We start from the raw sequence: 22,048 nt of genomic DNA, 5'->3' as shown, positions 1-22,048 counted from the left end.
TAATAGTAGTAGTAGTAGTAGTAGTGACTACAGTAGTAATAGTAGTAGTAGTGACTACAGTAGTAATAGTAATGGTAGTGACTACAATAGTAATAGTAGTAGTAGTGACTACAGTAGTAATAGTAATGGTAGTGACTACAATAGTAGTAGCAGTAGTAGTGACTACAGTAGTAATAGTAGTAGTAGTGACTACAGTAGTAATAGTAGTAGTAGTAACTACAGTAGTAATAGTAGTAGTGACTTACAGTAGTAATATTGATGGTAGTGACTACTATAGTAGTAGTAGTAGTAGTAGTAGTGACTACAGTAGTAATAGTGACTACAGTAGTAATATTGATGGTAGTGACTACTATAGTAATAGTAGTAGTAGTAGTAGTAGTAGTAGTAGTAGTAGTAGTAGTAGTAGTGACTACAGTAGTAGTAGTAGTGACAACATTAGTAATAGTAATAGTAACTACAGTAGTAATATTGATGGTAGTGACTACTATAGTAATAGTAGTATTAGTAGTAGTAGTAGTGACTACAGTAGTAATAGTAGTAGTAGTGACAACATTAGTAATAGTAATAGTAACTACAGTAGTAATATTGATGGTAGTGACTACTATAGTAATAGTAGTAGTAGTAGTAGTAGTGACTACAGTAGTAATAGTGACTACAGTAGTGATAGTAGTAGTAGTGACTACATTAGTAATAGTAGTAGTAGTGACTACATTAGTAATAGTAGTAGTAGTAGTGACTACAGTAGTAATAGTAATAGTGACTACAGTAGTAATAGTAATGGTAGTGACTACAGTAGTAATAGTAGTAGTAGTGACTACAGTAGTAATAGTAGTAGTGGTGACTACAGTAGTAGTAGTAGTAGTGACTACAGGAGTAATATTGATGGTGGTGACTACACTAGTAATATTAGTAGTAGTGACTACAGTAGTAATAGTAGTAGTAGTGACTACAGGAGTAATATTGATGGTAGTGACTACACTAGTAATATTAGTAGTAGTGACTACAGTAGTAATAGTAGTAGTAGTGACTACAGGAGTAATATTGATGGTAGTGACTACTATAGTAATAGTAGTAGTAGTAGTAGTAGTGACTACAGTAGTAATAGTAGTAGTAGTGACAACATTAGTAATAGTAATAGTAACTACAGTAGTAATATTGATGGTAGTGACTACAGTAGTAATAGTAGTAGTAGTAGTAGTAGTAGTGACTACAGTAGTAATAGTAGTAGTAGTGACAACATTAGTAATAGTAATAGTAACTACAGTAGTAATATTGATGGTAGTGACTACTATAGTAATAGTAGTAGTAGTAGTAGTAGTAGTAGTAGTAGTGACTACAGTAGTAATAGTAGTAGTAGTGACAATATTAGTAATAGTAATAGTAACTACAGTAGTAATATTGATGGTAGTGACTACTATAGTAATAGTAGTAGTAGTAGTAGTAGTGACTACAGTAGTAATAGTAGTAGTAGTGACAACATTAGTAATAGTAATAGTAGTAATAGTAGTAGTAGTGACTACAGTAGTAATAGTAGTAGTAGTAACTACAGTAGTAATAGTAGTAGTGACTTACAGTAGTAATATGTATGGTAGTGACTACTATAGTAGTAGTAGTAGTAGTAGTAGTGACTACAGTAGTAATAGTGACTACAGTAGTAATATTGATGGTAGTGACTACTATAGTAATAGTAGTAGTAGTAGTAGTAGTAGTAGTAGTAGTAGTGACTACAGTAGTAGTAGTAGTGACAACATTAGTAATAGTAATAGTAACTACAGTAGTAATATTGATGGTAGTTACTACTATAGTAATAGTAGTATTAGTAGTAGTAGTAGTGACTACAGTAGTAATAGTAGTAGTAGTGACAACATTAGTAATAGTAATAGTAACTACAGTAGTAATATTGATGGTAGTGACTACTATAGTAATAGTAGTAGTAGTAGTAGTAGTAGTAGTGACTACAGTAGTAATAGTAGTAGTAGTGACAATATTAGTAATAGTAATAGTAACTACAGTAGTAATATTGATGGTAGTGACTACTATAGTAATAGTAGTAGTAGTAGTAGTAGTGACTACAGTAGTAATAGTAGTAGTAGTGACAACATTAGTAATAGTAATAGTAGTAATAGTAGTAGTAGTGACTACAGTAGTAATAGTAATAGTGACTACAGTAGTGTTAGTAGTAGTAGTGACTATATTAGTAATAGTAGTAGTAGTGACTACATTAGTAATAGTAGTAGTAGTAGTGACTACAGTAGTAATAGTAATAGTGACTACAGTAGTAATAGTAATGGTAGTGACTACAGTAGTAATAGTAGTAGTAGTGACTACAGTAGTAATAGTAGTAGTGGTGACTACAGTAGTAATAGTAGTAGTAGTGACAACATTAGTAATAGTAATAGTAACTACAGTAGTAATATTGATGGTAGTGACTACAGTAGTAATAGTAGTAGTAGTAGTAGTAGTAGTAGTAGTGACTACAGTAGTAATAGTAGTAGTAGTGACAACATTAGTAATAGTAATAGTAACTACAGTAGTAATATTGATGGTAGTGACTACTATAGTAATAGTAGTAGTAGTAGTAGTAGTAGTAGTAGTGACTACAGTAGTAATAGTAGTAGTAGTGACAATATTAGTAATAGTAATAGTAACTACAGTAGTAATATTGATGGTAGTGACTACTATAGTAATAGTAGTAGTAGTAGTAGTAGTGACTACAGTAGTAGTAGTAGTGACAACATTAGTAATAGTAATAGTAGTAGTAGTAGTGACTACAGTAGTAATAGTAATAGTGACTACAGTAGTGATAGTAGTAGTAGTGACTATATTAGTAATAGTAGTAGTAGTGACTACATTAGTAATAGTAGTAGTAGTAGTGACTACAGTAGTAATAGTAATAGTGACTACAGTAGTAATAGTAATGGTAGTGACTACAGTAGTAATAGTAGTAGTAGTGACTACAGTAGTAATAGTAGTAGTGGTGACTACAGTAGTAATAGTAGTAGTAGTGACTACAGGAGTAATATTGATGGTAGTGACTACACTAGTAATATTAGTAGTAGTGACTACAGTAGTAATAGTAGCAGTAGTGACTACAGGAGTAATATTGATGGTAGTGACTACACTAGTAATATTAGTAGTAGTGACTACAGTAGTAATAGTAGTAGTAGTGACTACAGGAGTAATATTGATGGTAGTGACTACTATAGTAATAGTAGTAGTAGTAGTAGTGACTACAGTAGTAATAGTAGTAGTAGTGACAACATTAGTAATAGTAATAGTAACTACAGTAGTAATATTGATGGTAGTGACTACTATAGTAATAGTAGTAGTAGTAGTAGTAGTGACTACAGTAGTAATAGTAGTAGTAGTGACAACATTAGTAATAGTAATAGTAGTAATAGTAGTAGTAGTGACTACAGTAGTAATAGTAATAGTGACTACAGTAGTGATAGTAGTAGTAGTGACTATATTAGTAATAGTAGTAGTAGTGACTACATTAGTAATAGTAGTAGTAGTAGTGACTACAGTAGTAATAGTAGTAGTGACTACAGTAGTAATAGTAATAGTGACTACAGTAGTAATAGTAATGGTAGTGACTACAGTAGTAATAGTAGTAGTAGTGACTACAGTAGTAATAGTAGTAGTGGTGACTACAGTAGTAATAGTAGTAGTAGTGACTACAGGAGTAATATTGATGGTAGTGACTACACTAGTAATATTAGCAGTAGTGACTACAGTAGTAATAGTAGTAGTAGTGACTACAGGAGTAATATTGATGGTAGTGACTACACTAGTAATAGTAGTAGTAGTAGTGACTACAGTAGTAATAGTAGCAGTAGTGACTACAATAGTAGTAGTAGTAGTAGTGACTACAGTAGTAATAGTAGTAGTAGTAGTGACTACAGTAGTAGTAGTAGTAGTAGTAGTAGTAGTAATAGTGACTACAGTAGTAGTAGTAGTAGTGACTACATTAGTAATAGTAGTAGTAGTGACTACAGTAGTAATAGTAGTAGTAGTGACTACAATAGTAGTAGTAGTAGTAGTAGTGACTACCGTAGTAATAGTAGTAGTAGTAGTAGTAGTAGTAGTAGTAGTAATAGTGACTACAGTAGTAGTAGTAGTAGTAGTGACTACAGTAGTGATAGTAGTAGTAGTGACTACAGTAGTAATAGTAGTAGTAGTAGTGACTACAGTAGTAATAGTAGTAGTAGTAGTAGTAGTAGTAGTAGTAGTAGTAGTAGTAGTGACTACAGTAGTAGTAGTAGTAGTAGTGACTACATTAGTAATAGTAGTAGTAGTGACTACAATAGTAGTAGTAGTAGTAGTAGTAGTGACTACCGTAGTAATAGTAGTAGTAGTAGTAGTAGTAGTAGTAGTAATAGTGACTACAGTAGTAGTAGTAGTAGTAGTGACTACAGTAGTGATAGTAGTAGTAGTGACTACAGTAGTAATAGTAGTAGTAGTGACTACAATAGTAGTAGTAGTAGTGACTACAGTAGTAATAGTAGTAGTAGTGACTACAATAGTAGTAGTAGTAGTAGTAGTAGTAGTAGTAGTAGTAGTAGTAGTGACTACAGTAGTAATAGTAGTAGTAGTGACTACAATAGTAGTAATAGTAGTAGTAGTGACTACAGTAGTAATAGTAGTAGTAGTGACTACAGTAGTAATAGTAGCAGTAGTGACTACAGTAGTAATAGTAGTAGTAGTGACTACAGTAGTAATGGTAATAGTAGTGACTACAGTAGTAAAACTAATTGTAGTGTTGTAAATTGTTGTGTTTTGCACATATTGACCATTATTTGGCTAGTAATGGGGCCTTGAGGAAAACGATGGGCCGGTGTGTTTGAGATGCCCAGGCCCATTTCAGGTCCCAGTCACTACCTGACAGACATCATGATGACACACTGAAATTAAACCAAACACACATCTGTTTCTGTCTCATCCACCAGGTGTTGGCTAACCACATGGCTAACAGCGGTAACCCCATGAACCCTGGTGGTAACCCCATGGGTCAGGGGGGTATGTCTGGGAACAACCAGGGGATGAACTCCCCCCAGTACCCGGGACAGCAGCAGCAGTTCCCCAACAAGGCCCAGCAGAACCAGGCCTACATGCAGCAGGGGATGTACGGACGCCAGGGTTACCCCGGGGGAGGAGGAGGCTTCGGGGGGAAGTGAGTGTGGTCCCGGGGGGAGGAGGAGGCTTTGGGGGGGGGGGAGTGAGTTGTGGGCGGCAGGTAGCTTAGTGGTTAAGAGCGTTGTGCCAGTAACCGAAAGGTCGCTGGTTCTAATCCCCAAGCCGACTAGGTGAAAAATCTGTCGATGTGCCCTTGAGCAAGGCACTTAACCCTAATTGCTTCTGTAAGTCGCTCTGGATAAGAGCATCTGCTAAATGACTAAAATGTAAATGTAAATGTCCCCGGGGGAGGACGAGGCTTCGTGGGGAAGTGAGTGTGATCCTGTCAGGCCAAATAGTGTTGTTCCCCTCTGCGTCACAATGGGATTCGATAAACTATTAGCGTCTGTTGCTATATCAACAGTGTGATGACCTAATGATGGAGATCATTACAGCCTAAATGACGTTATTTTCATCATCACTATGCAAACAAGGCTGATTTCGGCGACAATTTCGCTGTTTAAACAAGTTTTGTTTAGCGAATAAAATGAAAACATGACTTCGAACTGCTTTTGGGTACCTTGTTAACATTACAACATTAAATCCATGTCTTCAACGTTGCTACGTTTCGGAAATGGCGAAGAAAACGTGTAATCAGCTTGACACGTTAAAGTTACTTACCTTAGAGATCACAAAGTCAGCTTATTTCCACTCCATTCATATGCAAATCCGTTTGAGTCATACACTGGCTTGTCTGGCTGTCACGTTTTTTATTTTAACCTGCCCTTCCCTCATCTACACTGAAATAATATAATTTCAGTAGTCCTCTATTATGATTCATTGTTTTTATATCTCGCATAGCTCATTAGCACCCCCTTGTGGTTTAATATATATGTATCTATTATAGGTCCTAGTATACAACAATAATGTGGAACTAATAAATACCATTAAAGGATTCCTTACAACTTACAATAATGAACACCTTGTGAAACAGCTGTGAAAACCAACCTGGCAAAATATTTAAGATTTCAATACATAAACTTTGATATTTTTTGTTACAGTTGTGTCATGAATATATTTTCAGATTTTTTGTTGTACACTCACATGGCAATCATAGACTGAAATACTGAATTATGGTGTGTGGAATATAGAGAGGTGGTGGTTGCTGTGTGGGTGGGAGGTTCTGCCTGCCACTTGTTCTCAACAGGCAGCCAGTCTCGGAAGGGGGACTTATAATAATATATAATAATAATATGCCATTTAGCAGACGCTTTTATCCAAGCGCCATGCTCTACCAATTGAGCTACAGAGGACTTGAAGAGGGAGAAATCCAGGCACCGCTGCTCTCTTTGTTCTGAGTGTTTGCAGCGCTAGTGTTTTTAGTTCATCTGTGTATCTCACATATTATGTGGCCCAGTATGACAGAACAAGAACACTTTCTTAGCAGATAATGACAACAACAGTAGCTGTAGATGATGTAATGAAAAGTTGGAGGGTGGTTGGTAATGGAGGACATCAGGTGGATCCACGTCTGGCTGTTGGGCAGAACCCCTAGGTCCTGGAGAACAGGAGCAGAGTTAAAGGGAGCAGGTCCGGGTGTTGGGCAGAACCCCTAGGTCCTGGAGAACAGGAGCAGAGTTAAAGGGAACAGGTCCGGGTGTTGGGCAGAACCCCTAGGTCCTGGAGAACAGGAGCAGAGTTAAAGGGAGCAGGTCCGGGTGTTGGGCAGAACACCTAGGTCCTGGAGAACAGGAGCAGAGTTAAAGGGAGCAGGTCCGGGTGTTGGGCAGAACACCTAGGTCCTGGAGAACAGGAGCAGAGTTATAGGGAGCAGGTCCGGGTGTTGGGCAGAACCCCTAGGTCCTGGAGAACAGGAGCAGAGTTAAAGGGAACAGGTCTGGGTGTTGGGCAGAACCCCTAGGTCCTGGAGAACAGGAGCAGAGTTAAAGGGAACAGGTCTGGGTGTTGGGCAGAACACCTAGGTCCTGGAGAACAGGAGCAGAGCTAAATGGAGCAGGTCTGGGTGTTGGGCCGAACCCCTAGGTCCTGGAGAACAGGAGCAGAGCTAAAGGGAGCAGGTCCGGGTGTTGGGCAGAACCCCTAGGTCCTGGAGAACAGGAGCAGAGTTAAAGGGAACAGGTCTGGGTGTTGGGCAGAACCCCTAGGTCCTGGAGAACAGGAGCAGAGCTAAAGGGAGCAGGTCCGGGTGTTGGGCAGAACCCCTAGGTCCTGGAGAACAGGAGCAGAGTTAAAGGGAACAGGTCCGGGTGTTGGGCAGAACCCCTAGGTCCTGGAGAACAGGAGCAGAGTTAAAGGGAGCAGGTCCGGGTGTTGGGCAGAACCCCTAGGTCCTGGAGAACAGGAGCAGAGTTAAAGGGAACAGGTCCGGGTGTTGGGCAGAACCCCTAGGTCCTGGAGAACAGGAGCAGAGTTAAAGGGAACAGGTCCGGGTGTTGGGCAGAACCCCTAGGTCCTGGAGAACAGGAGCAGAGTTAAAGGGAACAGGTCCGGGTGTTGGGCAGAACCCCTGGGTCCTGGAGAACAGGAGCAGAGTTAAAGGGAACAGGTCCAGGTGTTGGGCAGAACCCCTAGGTCCTGGAGAACAGGAGCAGAGCTAAAGGGAACAGGTCCGGGTGTTGGGCCGAACCCCTAGGTCCTGGAGAACAGGGGCAGAGTTAAAGGGAGCAGGTCTGGGTGTTGGGCAGAACCCCTAGGTCCTGGAGAACAGGAGCAGAGATAAAGGGAACAGGTCCAGGTGTTGGGCAGAACCCCTAGGTCCTGGAGAACAGGAGCAGAGTTAAAGGGAGCAGGTCTGGGTGTTGGGCAGAACCCCTAGGTCCTGGAGAACAGGAGCAGAGATAAAGGGAACAGGTCCAGGTGTTGGGCAGAACCCCTAGGTCCTGGAGAACAGGAGCAGAGTTATAGGGAACAGGGGAGGAGACAGAGACGTAAACAAGCAAACACAGGTTACACTTTACTGTGAGGAAATGTGATGGATTAGGGCAGTGTTATAAATGGGAGATATGTACTTTTCTACACTTTTGGAAGGTATAGCCTACCTCAAGCTGGTCCCCCTCCGACTCAGAGCACAGAGAATCAGATCCGAACTCACTGGTTCTGGTAGATGCGATACCCTCTGGGGGGCTCGGACAGTCGATGGTCCTAAAGTCATTTGGAGAGGTCAATTGAAGAGGTACATTTTTTTATAAGATCAGCATAACTACCATTTCTTGCTTTCTCAAATGTCAACCAAAGCGTAACATACTTTGTCTATTGGGCTTCACCGAAGTGTAGGGCGTCAGGGCTTTCAGTGGTCGACCGTCCAACTGCTCCAACTGGAGAAGATTGTTGGCTTCCACCGAGGAAACCCTAGGAAGACGAAGAGAAAAATATTGGTCTTAGGGAAACTAAAACTAGCTTCAGGTTATTTTATGTGCAAATAGTTATTATCTGAGATGTTTTATATTCACCTTAACAGACGGTGACCCCAGCTCCGGTAGCTCTACTTCTGTTTGTCCTGCGCCTTACATTTCACATTTTAGTCATTTAGCAGACGCTCTTACCCAGAGCGACTTACAGGAGCAATTAGGGTTAAGTGCCTTGCTCAAGGGCACATCGACAGATTTTTCACCTAGTCGGCTCGGGGATTAGAACCGGCGACATTTCGGTTACTGGCACAACGCTCTTAACCACTAAGCTACCTACCTTGTCCAAGTTCAGTCTCACTTTGATTGATAACAGCAATAAATGCAATTATATTTCATATTACAAATACATTTCTTACATATCTCTTGGAGGGCCAGAAAATAAATTAACAGCGGACACTTTTTTTTTTTTAACCCTCCACATCCTTCTCAGCCCGTGCCTGAAGGTGGTCCTCAAAGGCGTTGTGATCCGGTTCGACAACTTCCACCGCATTAAAAAAATAAAACAAACCATTGGTGACAGAATATAACCTATAACATCCGTACCTTGTTCCAGCGTTCATGACCTCTGACCTCAGGAGAACCCGTGGGTGTTGAAGATGTCCGTCATCACCTTGGAGGTGGCCTCAGACAGTCTCGTCCTTGATGGGTATCATACAAAAAAACGAAAATCTATTCCGAGCACCCTTTTTAATGGGTTCCAGAAGGGAATTTAGAGTTAAGCACGTTCTCTTACTTGACTGACCTTAATGGGTATTGCCTCCACCCACTTGGTAAAGTGATCGGTCGCCGTCAGACACCAGCTGTTGCCATTCCTGGATTTCGGGAAGGGTCCGATGAGGTCCACCCGCTAACATTTAAAGTGTTAGAGAGAAGATTACTTTATTCTTACCCGTATCTGTGTCATACAGTATGCACATTTTCATATGTATAAGGATACTGAAAAAACACATTCTATAATATTGAACTCTGCTGTGGTCAAATAAAGCAACCGTTACAAAACAACTTATCAGGGCAGAATTTGAATTGGGACACTTTTACCGATCATGTGCCATGGTGAAACATCTTTGATGGGCTTCAACTCCGGCGCCACAGTCTTCACCCTCTCAAACCTCTGGCAGGCGAGACAGGGTACTGACCTTTTTAAGCACAAAGTGACAAATTGAAACATTGTGACATTCATTGAAATCATAATAATTTCTGATTATAATAGAATGTGATTGATAAACAAAAGGTTATTCAACTTGCCCAGCTGTCCACCTCCTTGACAATTCCCCGTCAGAAGAAGCGTAGGTTGATTTTGGCAATCGTGCGCTTCACTCCGAAATGGCCAGCATGCATCTCAATCAGCACGGCCTCCTTCACCTCCTTAGTAAAAATCTCCCGCCTGTGCGGCTGGCCATCCTTCCCCACGTAGGTACATGTGATTGCCTAACAAGTTGGAAGAGAAGAGTTGTTGAAATACTCAAGTCTTAAGTACATTTGCACTGCTGTCTTTCTCTCTCTGTTTCTCTCTCTCCCTCTCTCACTTTCATCTTTTCTTTCTCACTTTCCTCCTATCTTCTCTGAATGTTGCGCCTCTCGTTGAGATCAGTGGTGCCTTCGTAGCACTTCGCCTGGTTTGAAAGATACAATAAAATCTCCTCGAGGGATGCCATTGAAGTGCAAGCTACATAGAATCAGAAAGCTACGATAACATTTACAGTAGCTAGCTAGCTAACGTTAGCTAAATAAAACTGGCTAGCTAGCTGACTAGGCAGGCTGAGGTAACGTTATATAAGTAACGTTTGTTAGAAATTGCGTAATTCAAATCTGGTATTGGAATAAGAGAAAACATAATCAAGAGATATTCAATCCAAGCTAAATTTATTATATGCAAAATGTATGTATGATAAGTATGATGGTTCGTATACGGGCTCACTGAAATACCACGCAGGGCAGACAGAGAACTAATCCATTGTTCTGAGTTCTTCTTCAAATACTCTGACAGAGATAGTTCCCACTCTCTGCTGGCCAATCAGAGTAGAGACTGAGCGTGGTTTAGACTTACTCAGCCAATCCGTTGGCGCACCGGCTGGTCCCAGCCTCTTGGCGCTCCACCTGTTGCACACTGTTGCCAGGCATACGTTTTTATCATAACAACCTGTGGAGTTAGCACCCAAAAGACACCGTTCCACTGTACCTACGTTCAAGGACGGTTCACAGACAACGGTTCACAGACAACAAAGAGGCAGTGTTCGTATCTGTAAGAAATATAAGTCTTATCTGTCCTTCCCCCTAACGTTCCTCACATGAATCACAGCCTGTTATGTGAAACAATTTATATCAGTATAGTACAAACCTATGCTTATCATTAATGCATTCCTTCTAAGCTATTCATCACATACAGATCCAATTATGAGAAAATAGAACACCACACGTTACAGTAGCTAGCAACGTCAATCTAAAAACAGCTTAAATGATTTATTCCTATTTAACAATATTTTCTTATATAAAGACAAATATATGGTAACGAAAGAGTGTTCTCTTTTCCCGTATTTTCGGTCCTCTGAAGCAGCAGGTATTCAGCAGGTTGTCACCGTCTAAAACACGGTCCTTGGAGAGCAATTCTGAGGTAATACTTTTTTTGCGGGGACTGAGCGAGCTTCTTACGAGGTGAAATAGAACTGCCCGTGTCCTCCTTCCTTCGCTACGAGGTAAAATAGAGCCAAGCAACCAGCATAGCAACGGACGCTTTGGTTCATTACAAAATCCGGTTCAGAATGTTGCAAATTCTAGCAACAGCCCCTAGCAACAGAAGCTAGAACTCATCGAATCCCATTGTGACGCAGGGGATAGACACTATTTGGCCGGGGGACACTATTTGGCCGGGGGACACTATTTGGCCGGGGGACACTATTTGGCCGGGGGACACTATTTGGCATGACAGACCCCCCGGGGTAGGAGGAGGCTAAGGGGGAAGTGAGTGTGGCACCATAAATGGCACCATTTACTCTATAAAGTGCCCTACTTTTGGTCAAAAGTAGTACACTATATAGGGAATAGGGTGCAATTTGGGATGCAACCTATGTTTAGAAGGTAGTATACAGGTAGAGTACGTGTTGAGAGTCGACCTGGTAGACAGGTAGAGTGTTGAGAGTCGACCTGGTAGACAGGAAGAGTGTAGAGAGTCGACCTGGTAGACAGGAAGAGTGTTGAGAGTCGACCTGGTAGACAGGAAGAGTGTAGAGAGTCGACCTGGTAGACAGGAAGAGTGTGGAGAGTCAACCTGGTAGACAGGAAGAGTGTAGAGAGTCAACCTGGTAGACAGGCAAAGGGTCTGTGAAATATTGAATAGAAAAACCATGCCATCTTGTTGACTCCCAGTGAGAGTGTGTGGAGGGTTTATGATTTGTAACTGAAAGTGATGCCTGGTTGGTACCTAAGCAGGCAGGTGAAGATGCTGTGGAGAGAGGAATATTAGTCCATGTTGTCACCCATCTCAATCTCAAATTTGTTGGGTTTCAAAATCACTTCAAAACTTGAAGCTCTCAACCTGTTGTCTCTCAGCTGTATACCAAAACACGTGGGGGCGCCATTTTGTTGTTTTTCAAATGCTTTAAGTAGGATAGAATAAATGTACTTGTATGCAGAAGCCTGTATTGTGTAATGCAGCATGGCTAACACAAATCACTTTGCACTCATTGACATCATGACCCTTCCATGACCTACCCTCACTACTTACTCGTGATTTGGTTGATGCTACCTTCTGTGTCCTGTCTCCTAGTTACCCCGGAGGTCTTAACTCCGGTCCCGGCGGCATGGGCATGCCCCCCCACTCCCGCCCCGCTGGTGACTTCACCCAACCCGCTGCTGCCGCTGCCGCCGCCGCTGTCGCCGCCGCTGCTGCCACGGCGACCGCCACTGCCACGGCAACCGTTGCCGCCATGCAGCAAGACACTCAAAACAAGGACATGAACCCGTACGGACCGGTACGTTGCAACGCCCATACACACGCCTTAATGATGCCCCTCTGTTAACACAGTAGAGAGTTACAGCACACAAACCTACAGATAATTGACTACTTTTGTATAAGATGTGACAAATTATACAGGGGGGGGATTTTCCCTGAAAGCTTCGTTGCGCCAAGATCATCTTTACTTTCATTGCCTGTCATCGTCTTAGTATTAGAAGCTTTAAAAAATAATGTCTATTGTATTGGTCCCTGTTCTCCTCTTCCAGATGACTTCGTCTTTCCAGATGGGACCCAACCAGGCGTACCAGAACCAGTTCATTAACCAGGGGCCAGGGAGGCCCAGAGGCCCTCCATCCCTCCCAGTGAACATGGGCCCCGGCCCTGGCATGAACCCCTCCAACATGGGCCCTTCCCACATGGGATTGAACCAGCCCCGGGCCCAGGGGATGGGGCCCTTTGGAGGCCACGGGGGCCAGAGGATACCCCAGCAGGGATACCCAGGACCCAGGCCCCAGGGTATGGGCATGCAGGGTATGAAGAGACCCTACCCTGGAGAGGTGAGTGGATCTGTGGGGGGGGTGAAACCACCATGACTCCTCTGTAGCTCAGTTGGTAGAGCGTGGTGCTTGCAATGCCAGGATAGTGGGTTTGATTCCCGGGACCACCCATTACGTAAAACATTTATACACACGTGACTGTAACTCACTTTGGATAAAAGTGATGGCTAAATGGCATATTATTATTATTATATTATGACTAGCAATATGTCTCACTGTAGATGCTGACATTGATATACTTATTCGCGTTTATTAGGCTACCCTCGATTGATGTTACACTAAGGCAAAGTTTACTAATTTCCAATGAAACATGATCTAATATGATTCAGTTCTTATTGGATGGTAACTTCTTATTGGATGGTAACTTCCTGTATCAAATATTGTATAGTAATATTAGTATTTAGTACTTTATTTGTACCTTTTATTTATACGTTATTGTAATATTGTAATATATTCCTCCCTAGCCTGACTATTGATAACCTCACCATTATTGTCCAATCAAGCAACTACTTGATGAAATACTTAACTGTAATATCTTTCCTTCTTTTGTTCCTCCCTGTAAAGCCTAACTACGGAGGACAGCAGTACGGTCCAGGACCAAACAGTCAGGGGTTCCCCCAGCAGCAGAGCCAGTACCCCACCCACACCCACAACCCCTCCAGGCCACTCCCGTCCCCCAACTACCCAGGCCAGAGGATGCCTGGTGGGCAGCAGATCCAGGGCCAGTACCCCCCTCCTGGAGGGGCCATGGGACAGTACTACAAGGTGAGCAGCCATAGACACTAGAGCATGCCTACGGCCCTCCCAACCCTGTTCCTGGAGAGATACCCTTTAACCCTGTTCCTGGAGAGATACCCTCCAACCCTGAGATACCCTCCAACCCTGCTCCTGGAGAGATACCCTCTAACCCTGCTCATGGAGAGATACCCTCCAACCCTGAGATACCCTCCAACCCTGTTCCTGGAGAGATACCCTGCAACCCTGAGATACCCTCCAACCCTGCTCCTGGAGAGATACCCTGCAACCCTGAGATACCCTCCCAACCCTGTTCCTGGAGAGATACCCTCTAACCCTGCTCCTGGAGAGATACCCTCCAACCCTGTTCCTGGAGAGATACCCTGCAACCCTGAGATACCCTCCCAACCCTGTTCCTGGAGAGATACCCTCTAACCCTGCTCCTGGAGAGATACCCTCCAACCCTGCTCCTGGAGAGATACCCTCCAACCCTGTTCCTGGAGAGATACCCTGCAACCCTGCTCATGGAGAGATACCCTCTAACCCTGCTCCTGGAGAGATACCCTACAACCCTGTTCCTGGAGAGATACCCTGCAACCCTGAGATACCCTCCCAACCCTGTTCCTGGAGAGATACCCTGCAACCCTGAGATGCCCTCCCAACCCTGCTCCTGGAGAGATACCCTCTAACCCTGCTCCTGGAGAGATACCCTCCAACCCTGTTCCTGGAGAGATACCCTGCAACCCTGAGATACCCTCCCAACCCTGTTCCTGGAGAGATACCCTGCAACCCTGAGATACCCTCCCAACCCTGCTCCTGGAGAGATACCCTCTAACCCTGCTCCTGGAGAGATACCCTCTATCCCTGTTCCTGGAGAGATACGCTCTATCCCTGCTCCTGGAGAGATACCCTCCAACCCTGAGATACCCTCCAACCCTGTTTATGGAGAGATACCCTCTAACCCTGCTCCTGGAGAGATACCCTCCAAACATGAGATACCCTCCAACCCTGCTCCTGGAGAGATACCCTCTAACGCTGCTCCTGGAGAGATACCCTCCAACCCTGTTTATGGAGAGATACCCTCCAACCCTGTGATACCCTCCAACCCTGTTTATGGAGAGATACCCTCTATCCCTGTTCCTGGAGAGATACCCTCCAACCCTGAGATACCCTCCAACCCTGTTTATGGAGAGATACCCTCTATCCCTGCTCCTGGAGAGATACCCTCCAACCCTGCTCCTGGAGAGATACCCTCCAACCCTGTTTATGGAGAGATACCCTCCAACCCTGCTCCTGGAGAGATACCCTCCAACCCTGCTCATGGAGAGATACCCTCCAACCCTGTTTATGGAGAGATACCCTCCAACCCTGAGATACCCTCCAACCCTGAGATACCCTCCAACCCTGCTCATGGAGAGATACCCTCTAACCCTGTTCCTGGAGAGATACCCTCCAACCCTGAGATACCCTCCAACCCTGTTCCTGGAGAGATACCCTCCAACCCTGAGATACCCTCCAACCCTGCTCATGGAGAGATACCCTCTAACCCTGCTCCTGGAGTGATACCCTCCAACCCTGCTCCTGGAGAGATACCCTCCAACCCTGCTCCTGGAGAGATACCCTCCAACCCTGTTTATGGAGAGATACCCTCTAACCCTGTTCCTGGAGAGATACCCTCCAACCCTGCTCCTGGAGAGATACCCTCCAACCCTGTTTATGGAGAGATACCCTCTAACCCTGTTCCTGGAGAGATACCCTCCAACCCTGCTCCTGGAGAGATACCCTCCAACCCTGTTTATGGAGAGATACCCTCCAACCCTGTTTATGGAGAGATACCCTCCAACCCTGCTCCTGGAGAGATACCCTCCAACCCTGAGATACCCTCCAACCCTGTTTATGGAGAGATACCCTCCAACCCTGCTCCTGGAGAGATACCCTCCCAACCCTGTTCCTGGAGAGATACCCTCTAACCCTGCTCCTGGAGAGATACCCTCCAACCCTGTTCCTGGAGAGATACCCTGCAACCCTGAGATACCCTCCAACCCTGCTCCTGGAGAGATACCCTCCAACCCTGCTCCTGGAGAGATACCCTCCAACCCTGAGATATCCTCTAACTCTGCTCCTGGAGAGATACCCTCTAACCCTGAGATATCCTCTAACCCTGCTCCTGGAGAGATACCCTCCAACCCTGAGATATCCTCTAACCCTGCTCCTGGAGAGATACCCTCCAACCCTGAGATATCCTCTCTGCTCCTGGAGAGATACCCTCCAACCCTGTTCCTGGAGAGATACCCTCTAACTCTGCTCCTGGAGAGATACCCTCCAACCCTGAGATACCCTCCAACCCTGCTCATGGAGAGATACCCTCCAACCCTGTTCCTGGAGAGATACCCTCCAACCCTGTTCCTGGAGAGATACCCTCCAACCCTGCTCCTGGAGAGATACCCACTAACCCTGTTCCTGAAGAGATACCCTCCAACCTTGAGATACCCTCTAACCCTGTTTATGGAGAGATACAGTTGAAGTTGGAAGTTTACATAAACCGTAGCCAAATATATTTAAACTCAGTTTTTCACAATTCCTGACATTTAATCCTAGTAAGAATTCCCTGTCTTAGGTCAGTTAGGATCACCACTTTATTTTAAGAATGTGAAATAATAGTAGAGAGAATGATTTATTTCAGCTTTTCTTTCTTTCATCACATTCCCAGTGGGTCAGAAGTTTACATACACTCAATTAGTATTTGGTTGCATTGCCTTTAAATTGTTTAACTTTGGTCAAACGTTTCGGGTGGCCTTCCACAAGCTTCCCACAATTAGTTGGGTGAATTTTGGCCCATTCCTCCTGACAGAGCTGGTGTAACTGAGTCAGGTTTGTAGGCCTCCTTGCTCGCACACACTTTTTCAGTTCTGCCCACAAATGTTATATAAGATGGACATCAGGACTTTGTGATGGCCACTCCAATACCTTGACTTTGTTGTCCTTAAGCCATTTTGCCTTAACTTTGGAAGTATGCTTGGGGTCATTGTCCATTTGGAAGACCCATTTGCGACCAAGCTTTAACTTCCTGACTGATGTCTTGAGATGTTGCTTCAATATATCCACATAATTTTCCTTCCTCATGATGCCATCTATTTTGTGAAGTGCACCAGTCTCTCCTGCAGCAAAGCACCCCCACAGCATAATGCTGCCACCCCCGTGCTTCACGGTTGGGATGGTGTTCTTCGGCTTGCAAGCCAACCCCTTTTTCCTCCAAACATAACGATGGTCATTATGGGCAAACAGTTCTATTTTTGTTTCATCAGACCAGAGGACATTTCTCCAAAAAGTACGATCTTTGTCCCCATGTGCAGTTGCAAACCGTAGTCTGGCTTTTTTATGGTGGTTTTGGAGCAGTGGCTTCTTCCTTGCTGAGCGACCTTTCAGGTTATGTCGATATAGGACTTGTTTTACTGTGGATATAGATACTTTTGTACCTGTTTCCTTCGGCATCTTCACAAGGTCCTTTGCTGCTGTTCTGGGATTGATTTGCACTTTTCGCACTAAAGTACGTTCATCTCTAGGAGACAGAACGCGTCTCCTTCCTGAGCGGTATGACGGCTGCGTGGTCCCATGGTGTTTGTACAGATGAATGTGGTACCTTCAGGCGTTTGGAAATTGCTCCCAAGGATGAACCAGACTTGTGGAGGTCTAGAAAAAAATGTCTGAGGTCTTGGCTGATTTCTTTTGATTTTCCCATGATGTCAAGCAAAGAGGCACTGAGTTTGAAGGTAGGCCTTGAAATACATCCACAGGTACACCTCCAATTGACTCAAATGACGTCAATTAGCCTATCAGAAGCTTCTAAAACCGTGACATCATTTTCTGGAATTTTCCAAGCTGTTTAAAGGCACCGTCAACTTAGTGTATGTAAACTTCTGACCCACTGGAATTGTGACACAGTGAATTATAAGTGAAATAACCTGTCTGTAAACAATTGTTGGAAAAATTACTTGTGTCATGCACAAAGTAGATGTCCTAACCGACTTGCCAAAACTATAGTTTGTTAACAAGAAATTTGTGGAGTGGTTGAAAAAACGAGTTTTAATGACTCCAACCTAAGTGTATGTAAACTTCCGACTTCAACTGTACCCTCCAACCCCACTCCTGGAGAGATAACCTCTAACCCTGTTATTGCAGAGCTACCCTCCTGTAGGTAAAACCTCCAGGATGGTATCTCTCCAGGAACAGGGTTAGCGTTAAAACCTACATGATGGTATCTCTCCAGGAACAGGGTTAGAGTTCAAACCTACAGGAGGGTATCTCTCCAGGAACAGGGTTAGAGGTAAAACCTACAGGATGGTATCTCTCCAGGAACAGGGTTAGAGTTAAAACCTACAGGAGGGTATCTCTCCAGGAACAGGGTTAGAGTTCAAACCTACAGGAGGGTATCTCTCCAGGAACAGGGTTAGCGTTCAAACCTACAGGAGGGTATCTCCCCAGGAACAGGGTTAGAGTTCAAACCTACAGGAGGGTATCTCTCCAGGAACAGGGTTAGCGTTAAAACCTACATGATGGTATCTCTCCAGGAACAGGGTTAGCGTTAAAACCTACATGATGGTATCTCTCCAGGAACAGGGTTAGAGTTCAAACCTACATGATGGTATCTCTCCAGGAACAGGGTTAGAGTTCAAACCTACAGGAGGGTATCTCTCCAGGAACAGGGTTAGAGTTAAAACCTACAGGAGGGTATCTCTCCAGGAACAGGGTTAGAGTTCAAACCTACAGGAGGGTATCTCTCCAGGAACAGGGTTAGAGTTCAAACCTACAGGAGGGTAGCTCTCCAGGAACAGGGTTAGAGTTCAAACCTACAGGAGGGTATCTCTCCAGGAACAGGGTTAGCGTTCAAACCTACAGGAGGGTATCTCTCCAGGAACAGGGTTAGAGTTCAAACCTACAGGAGGGTATCTCTCCAGGAACAGGGTTAGAGTTCAAACCTACAGGAGGGTATCTCTCCAGGAACAGGGTTAGAGTTAAAACCTACAGGAGGGTATCTCTCCAGGAACAGGGTTAGAGTTCAAACCTACAGGAGGGTATCTCTCCAGGAACAGGGTTAGAGTTCAAACCTACAGGATGGTATCTCTCCAGGAACAGGGTTGGAGTTAAAACCTACATGATGGTATCTCTCCAGGAACAGGGTTAGAGTTAAAACCTACAGGAGGGTATCTCTCCAGGAACAGGGTTGGAGTTCAAACCTACAGGAGGGTATCTCTCCAGGAACAGGGTTAGAGTTCAAACCTACAGGATGGTATCTCTCCAGGAACAGGGTTAGAGTTAAAACCTACAGGATGGTATCTCTCCAGGAACAGGGTTAGAGTTCAAACCTACAGGAGGGTAGCTCTCCAGGAACAGGGTTAGAGTTCAAACCTACAGGAGGGTATCTCTCCAGGAACAGGGTTAGAGTTAAAACCTACAGGAGGGTAGCTCTCCAGGAACAGGGTTAGAGTTCAAACCTACATGATGGTGTCTCTCCAGGAACAGGGTTAGAGTTCAAACCTACAGGAGGGTAGCTCTCCAGGAACAGGGTTGGAGTTCAAACCTACAGGAGGTTATCTCTCCAGGAACAGGGTTGGAGAAACCTGTACTAGAGTCCATAGTGAGTGACTGCTAACAGTACAGTGCCTGTGTACTTAGTTCTGCACCATTACAGCTATGTCATCTAATGTTTTGTTCTGTGTCTTTTTTCAGCAAGAGCCTTTCAACGGTCAAAGTAACACCTTTTCTGGGAGTGGATATCAGTACAGCCAAGGCAATATGAATGGGGTAAGCTTTACTGTCACCTTACTAGGATGACCTGCCCAGTGCCCACTCATATTAAAATGTAGGATACCTGATGAAATACTGTACATTTGATTTGATCTATGCACAATAGTTATATATTTATCGATATTTACATGTTGTGTATCTTCTTTTACACATGCAAATAAATACAATTATTTAAAATGATAATACAAAAATAATATTTATATTTTGTTATCTGTTATAGCCTCCTCGACCGGTGGGTAACTACCCCCATTCCCCGGTGCCTGGCAACCCGACCCCGCCCATGACCCCAGGAAGTAGTATCCCTCCCTACCTGTCTCCAAATCAGGACGTCAAGCCCCCTTTCCCTCCAGACATCAAAACAAATACCAGCGCTCTTCCTCCTCCCCCTGGTCAGTCTGCCTCTCAATTCAATTCAATTCAAAGGGCTTTATTGGCATGAGAAACATATGAACAGTAAATATTACACTCACAAAAGTTCCAAAGGAATAGAGACATTTCAAATGTCATATTATGTCTATATACAGTGTCTCTCTCTCTCTCTCTCTCTGTCTCTCTCTCTCTCTCTCTCTCTCTCTCTCTCTCTCTCTCTCTCTCTCTCTCTCTCTCTCTCTCTCTCTCTCTCTCTCTCTCTCTCTCTCTCTCTCTCTCTCTCTCTCTCTCTCTCTCTCTCTCTCTCTCTCTCTCTCTCTCTCTCTCTCTCTCTCTCTCTCTCTCTCTCTCACACTTCCTCCACCTCCAGGTTAGTCTCTTTACATAGTGTCACAACAGAGGACTTCCCATCCCAACAGTCCTCATCGTATACCTATCTTACATGTGCTTTTGACATTAGCATTAGTTTGATACAAAATACACATTTTGACCTAAAATGTCACTTTATCTGCCCTTTATCACTGAACCGTTGTTGTTTTTATATAGTTATTTGTTTGTTGTAATTTGTATCATTTTTATGTACTTTGAATTTGCTGCATTTTTGTGAAGCAGGGCTCCCTTGAAAAAGAGACTTTTGGTCTCAATGAGACTTCCATTCATAAAAAAAAAGTTAAATAAATGAAAGTGCTTGAATGAAGATTCAGTATAATTGGTACAGTATCACCAACCAACCTTTATTTAAGGAAAACGTCTGACCGTCTCCTCTTCTCTCTCCCAGCCAATCCCAACGAGGAGCTGCGTCTGACCTTCCCGGTGAGGGACGGGGTGGTCCTAGAGCCCTTCAGACTGGAGCACAACCTGGCCGTCAGTAACCATGTCTTCCACCTCCGCCCCTCCGTACACCAGACCCTCATGTGGAGGTGAGGCTTTCCCCTACAGCCCTCTGACTCAACTCTGGACCTGGAAGTCAGTTCCACTGTTTTCTCCCCATAGTTCCCCTCTAATCAGGGACTGATTTAGACCTGGGACACCAGGTGGGTGATTCCTCTCTAATCAGGGACTGATTTAGACCTGGGACACCAGGTGGGTGATTCCCCTCTAATCAGGGACTGATTTAGACCTGGGACACCAGGTGGGTGATTCCTCTGTAATCAGGGACTGATTTAGACCTGGGACACCAGGTGGGTGCAATTAATGATCAGGTAGAACAGAAGACCAGCAGGCTACATACCTCCTAGGATAAGAGTTGGATACCCCTGCCCTACACCCTAACCCTATACCCTAACCTACACCCTAAACCTATACCCTACCCCTACATCCTAACCTAAACCCTACACCCTAACCTTATACCCTGATCTACATCCTAACCTAAACCCTATACCCTACACCCTAACCTTACACCCTAACTCTATACCCATACACCCTAACCTTACACCCTAACTATGTACCCTACACCCTAACCTACACCCTATCCCTATACCCTACACCCTAAATCTATACCCTACACCCTAACTCTATACCCTACACCCTAACTCTATACCCTACACCCTAACCCTACACCCTAACTCTATACCCTACACCCTAACTCTATACCCTACACCCTAACTCTATACCCTACACCCTAACTCTATACCCTACACCCTAACCCTACACCCTAACTCTATACCCTACACCCTAACTCTATACCCTACACCCTAACTCTATACCCTACACCCTAACTCTATACCCTAACTCTATACCCTACACCCTAACCCTACACCCTACACCCTAACTCTATACCCTACACCCTAACCCTACACCCTAACTCTATACCCTACACCCTAACTCTATAACCTACACCCTAACTCTATACCCTACACCCTAACTCTATACCCTACACCCTAACTCTATACCCTACACCCTACACCCTAACTCTATACCCTACACCCTAACTCTATACCCTACACCCTAACTCTATACCCTACACCCTAACCCTACACCCTAACTCTATACCCTACACCCTAACTCTATACCCTACACCCTAACTCTATACCCTACACCCTACCCCTACACCCTAACTCTATACCCTACACCCTAACTCTATACCC

General features: G+C 44.0%; 1 pseudogene across 1 annotated transcript in view; it reads left to right on the top strand.

Moving 5' to 3' along the window:
• Positions 1-22,048, top strand: part of LOC311134383 (zinc finger MIZ domain-containing protein 1-like) — a 49,538-nt pseudogene that overhangs the window by 23,268 nt on the left and 4,222 nt on the right. The window contains exons 3-9 of the transcript XR_014615205.1: positions 4,950-5,173; positions 12,307-12,511; positions 12,762-13,052; positions 13,617-13,817; positions 19,515-19,589; positions 19,813-19,981; positions 20,740-20,881. The product of XR_014615205.1 is annotated as a zinc finger MIZ domain-containing protein 1-like (transcript). The remainder of the gene's footprint in view (positions 1-4,949; positions 5,174-12,306; positions 12,512-12,761; positions 13,053-13,616; positions 13,818-19,514; positions 19,590-19,812; positions 19,982-20,739; positions 20,882-22,048) is intronic.

This window comes from Coregonus lavaretus (genome assembly GCF_964263955.1).
Source record: "Coregonus lavaretus genome assembly, chromosome: 1".
NCBI classification, from domain to species: Eukaryota; Metazoa; Chordata; class Actinopteri; order Salmoniformes; family Salmonidae; genus Coregonus; species Coregonus lavaretus.
The sequence above is the reverse complement of the archived record's forward strand: the minus strand, read 5'-3'. Positions and strand labels throughout refer to the sequence as shown.